Consider the following 4,726-nt stretch of genomic DNA (forward strand, 5'->3'; position numbering starts at 1 on the left):
AAAGGAAGTACGAAAAGCAAATATCTGCAAACAAAAACTGATACAGAAGCAAAATCAACTTGTCATAGGAAGAGGAGAAAACAACTCCACAAATGCCATGACTAAAGAATTAATAGAAACAGATGATTAAAAATGAGGACTTAAGGAAGTATACCGGTTCTCCATAGGGATGTCCATTAAAACTCTATTGATAATATTCAAGTAGAGAGAAGAAAAGTCGTCTCATATGTGTGATATTTGTGAATTTGAAAAGGCTTTGAGACAAGGCTTGTTTATCCAAACTCCTTGCTGAACTCTTTCAGATGTCCCACCTACTTTTGCACTTTAGAAGAGGTATGTGCGCTGCTCATTTCCATTAACTTTTAAGCACGTCATTGTTATTTTTACATCTTAACTGCTGGGAAATATGTTTTTTCAGTGAAATAAATCTTTGGGCTACAACACTTTCCAGTTGTTTATTCGGTACAGTTTATACCACATCAAGTACACCTACACATCAAGCTAACATAATGTGGTTATAGCAAATTTTGTCATAAATGAGCTAGCAAGGACGACGCTAGCAATGAAGACAGGAAGGCACTAGATTTAGTACACCTTAGAAACTAGAGTGCTCTCATGGGTCCTTGAAGAGTTTGTCTCCTCATCAACCTGGAACAAGCTAAACCCATTGCTGCAGTGTTTTTACAGCTGCTGTTACCTATGTCAGTAGGAGCACACTAGCATACGCTACAGTAAGAATTGCATTTGTCTCAGTGGTACGACATGACTAAGTGGGATGCTGGGGCAATGAAAGATTTGGGGCACTTTGTCTACTTTCAGGGCCTCCATCAATATAAGCAAGTAGCTGGGCCATTAGTCCCATGGAGTAATTGGCATTTGACCCACGTGCATCCCTTCAGCTACATTACAAAGTTTGGCATGTAGACACACCCCGAGTCAGGACTTAAATGATGCAAGGATAAAGACTCTAGCTACTTTAATGAATAACAACTACAGACTGTATATAGTCACTAGTCCTGCCTTCCTAAATCTTATAAGTCTCTCTGAAAATGCCATATCAGTTCCAGAATTGGGAACAGCTGCGGAAGAGCCATTCACAATTCCTAGCTTTTCTGGCTTTTCCCATGAAAGATCCTGAAAAGTCTTTACAGAAGAGGATGCCTACTGCCTACCTTCATGCAACAGTAATGTCTTTTAGCAATGGATCAGATGAGTGATAACAAGTTGCAGGGGTAGTATCACACCAGAGAATGACACCAGTCCTTTTTTCAGGGCTACAATATAAAAAGCTGTGATCCATGCACAAGCTAATATAGGATTTGCTTTTTAGCCAGAGCTATCTTGGAGGAGTTATACCTGTTGATATTTTAATTAATAAATCAAACTGAAAAAACAATTACTATATAAGCCTTGCCTTTTACTTGGTGTTGAAAAATCACATAGTATATAAAAAATGGTAAGATCCAGAAATTTGATCTATGTGAGATTATCCTTCTTACTAAGAGCATGAAACTTCTCCAACTTCTTGGCTGCCAGCCATATAAATAAGCTTCTCATAGCTCTTCCTATAGGTCCATCATCATTAATTTCTTTACGACTAACATCCACTTTTTCTTCAGTTTCAGCTTAGTCTATATATTTGTGTCCTATATGTAAAGCATCAAGAAATTGAAATAGGTGTTGGTATCAATCTAATCGGCTTCTTCTACATTAGATCTTTGCTTCCTGTTCTAAGATATGTAGCACTTCTGTAGGTTGTTAGAATTCTTGTTATTTACTTAGTTTCTGGATGAAGTGATCCCTTAGTGTTACTTCCTTGCCTCCAGATTTCTGGGGAAGCTTCATTTACATTTGCAGTGTACTTCAAATGCTTGGATGAAAGGCACGGTATAACTACTGCTAATAACAGCACAAACTTATTAAATCTGAAGTAATTCAAAGTGCTCTCAGTGGCTTAATTCATACAAACTCTCTAACAGCAAGCCTGGCAAAAGGACTGACATTTTTGTTCATCTGAATAAACTCTACCTAAAAAGATAGTGTAAATGTCGAACAACAGAAAACCACAGAACTAGACACCAAATGGGGACGGGCAAAGTACTCAAGATCAATCTGCAATTACTTTAAATTTTTGCTAAAAAACCCCAAACCCTAGAAGCAGAATTTTCTTCACATATTACAAAATATACATACTGAATTCTAATTTGGAACTCAAACACTGCCTACTAAATGTAAAATATTTTAATCCTGTACCTTAGCTAGTATCACTGACTCATGCAGTAGTATTATTTGAAGTAGAGCACAAAAGAAGGGAAATAAAACCACAAAGAGAAAAGTGGAACAATTAATTTCAATGACATTACTTTATCGCCTTCATCTTTATTCAGGCACAAAAGCTAACATTATTCATAGAAGTGCAAACATGGCAATTTTTCTTAATTTAAATTGGAGCTAGGAGACAAATTGTCAATTACCACGCAAAAGGGAGTATTATGACTGTTTGGACCTATGATTATCTCAGAAAAGCTCAGTGGTACTGGGTGCTGTACAAGCACATAGCAGGTGCTATGTAGAACGTTAGCATTGCACAAGCGATAGGAAGAGTAATAACAGTACATTATTGACATGACTGTGGATAGCTGATACATGATACTTCTGCAGTTGCTCTGCACATGTAGTTACCAACGACTGTTTTTTCCTGCAGTAATCACACTTGAAATAAGAGCAACTAAGTTGCCTGTAGTGGTAAATGCATGCACTGCGACATTATGAGACTCGTCTCTAAGTGTGGAATAAAAGGAAGCCTGCATCCAAATGATCAGTATGCAGCACTATTTGTCAAAATATGAACTCAAATGCCTGAATTTTAATTCAAATGTGATGAAAAATTGTGACCAGAGGAACTTTGTACATTAAATTAGGAAGAACTGAGATATAAATTTGTCCCTTATGCAAGTCCCCCACAAAATAACTGACTTAAAATTGGATTAATTCCCATGTCTCTTTTTAGGTAAAATGAGTATAAACTTACGGAGTTTATGCATTAGGCTTTTTCAGCTGAGACTGGCAAGAGCTCTGGTAATACATAACACTTTAGGGACAGCAGAACAAGTCTTTATTTCAATACATACAAAGATTAAATTCCATTATTTTATAGTGTGCCGGATTTCACTGAAACACAGCTACTATTTTACCAATGCAATAGCTATTTTGAGGGAAACAAACTGCTCTATTTCTGTTATTTATACACCAGCATACACAAATTTTTATGCACATGCACATGTATGTACAGACACTACACGCACATATCTCCTCTTCTCTACCGTGAAGAAAAGCAACTACATCTACCTACAGGAAAGTTAATTGAGTTAAATCTTCAACAAAAGAGCAATACTTTATCTCAAATTCTACACTTTAACTTCAAAAGCAAATACAATCTTGACAAGCAATATGGCATATTTCTACAGTACTTTACAGTCCTTTCAACATCCTCGTGGCATATCATCTCCATTTAGTGGATGGGGAAGGAAAAGAGAGGTGAGGTGAGATGTTCAGGGCTACAAGGGAAGTCAGTAGCATACTGAAGACTAGAACCCAGTTGTGCTAATGTTTCCAAAGCCTGAAATGCTGAATGCAGACATACAATCCTACCAGTAAACAAGGTAAGCATCACATTAGTACCCCTGTTTCAAACCTACATGCCTAGTGGGAAGTGCTGGACACTTCTGGTTGCCCGCCAGTAAACTTTCCCCCTCCTCAGCGTGAACTCTGATTGTGTGCCAGTTCACTTACCCATGATTATCATTTTTTCTGTCTGATGAGCGTAGAACAATTGCCTTTCGAGCACTGGTTAGCTAGAGCCGGAAGAACCGTTTGCCTCCAGCCCAGCTGTCGGAGTCTCCATGCAAGATGCTGTGCAAAATGTTGAGTTAAAAGAAAACACGAGTAGGGGGAAAAGAGAGCTCTCTGAGAACCTCCACATGGTTCCTGTTGCTAAGGGAACCACTCCCTTTGTCTGCATAGGTTAGGAATGGCTGCTTCGTTTGGAGTCTGTCTCTTAAGTACCGAAAACAGCACAACAATTTCAGGAAGAAAAAAAATCCCAAACCTACAGAATATCTTATGACCAAAGAAAAACTGAACCACCTAGGAATTCTTACATTAAAACCAGCTATTAATAGTTGATTTGGGTGACTGCAAGGAGACTGTAGAACTCATCTGTGCCATCTGATGGGACGATACACCACTGCACACAGTCTAATTTAGTTATTGTAATCAGCTTTTGGGATCAAAGTAGCTGATTACAGAAAGATAGATCAAGAAATCAGATTCAGTTTACTACAGCAAACAGCGAGAGATCCATAGCAGGAAATACAAGCTTTTAATAGGTACTCATGACAGACCATAGGAAAGAGGTGCCTTTATTTCCATAGGATCCCATAAAAATCCAAGCCCGAATCCTTAGCTTTATGGTTTATGGTTTCAGTCCATTCAGCATATAGAGTTAGGAATCTCTGCTTCATCTTTACCCATCCCTGGTTTTAAGGAAAATACCAGGATGTGTACTTCTGGATAAAGGTAATTTCACTGTGAGTTAAGGTCCTCCAACATCAAGAGCTAACAGAAATTGTCATGAAGGTTAGTACATTGGGAACAGAAACAACATGAGTCTAACCTCAAACTTTTTGTTTGCATTAAGAATACCAGCTTCCTTATGAAAACATAC

General features: G+C 38.0%; 1 protein-coding gene across 1 annotated transcript in view; it reads right to left on the reverse strand.

Moving 5' to 3' along the window:
* The window catches only part of ANKFN1 (ankyrin repeat and fibronectin type III domain containing 1), a 117,664-nt gene extending 113,755 nt beyond the window's left edge, over nucleotides 1-3,909 (reverse strand). Inside the window, exon 1 of the mRNA XM_063352376.1 lies at nucleotides 3,793-3,909. The gene's annotated coding sequence lies outside the window, so the exon portion shown is untranslated. The remainder of the gene's footprint in view (nucleotides 1-3,792) is intronic.
* Nucleotides 3,910-4,726: the final 817 nt, after the last annotated feature.

This window comes from Chroicocephalus ridibundus, chromosome 14 (assembly GCF_963924245.1).
Source record: "Chroicocephalus ridibundus chromosome 14, bChrRid1.1, whole genome shotgun sequence".
Lineage (NCBI taxonomy): Eukaryota > Metazoa > Chordata > Aves > Charadriiformes > Laridae > Chroicocephalus > Chroicocephalus ridibundus.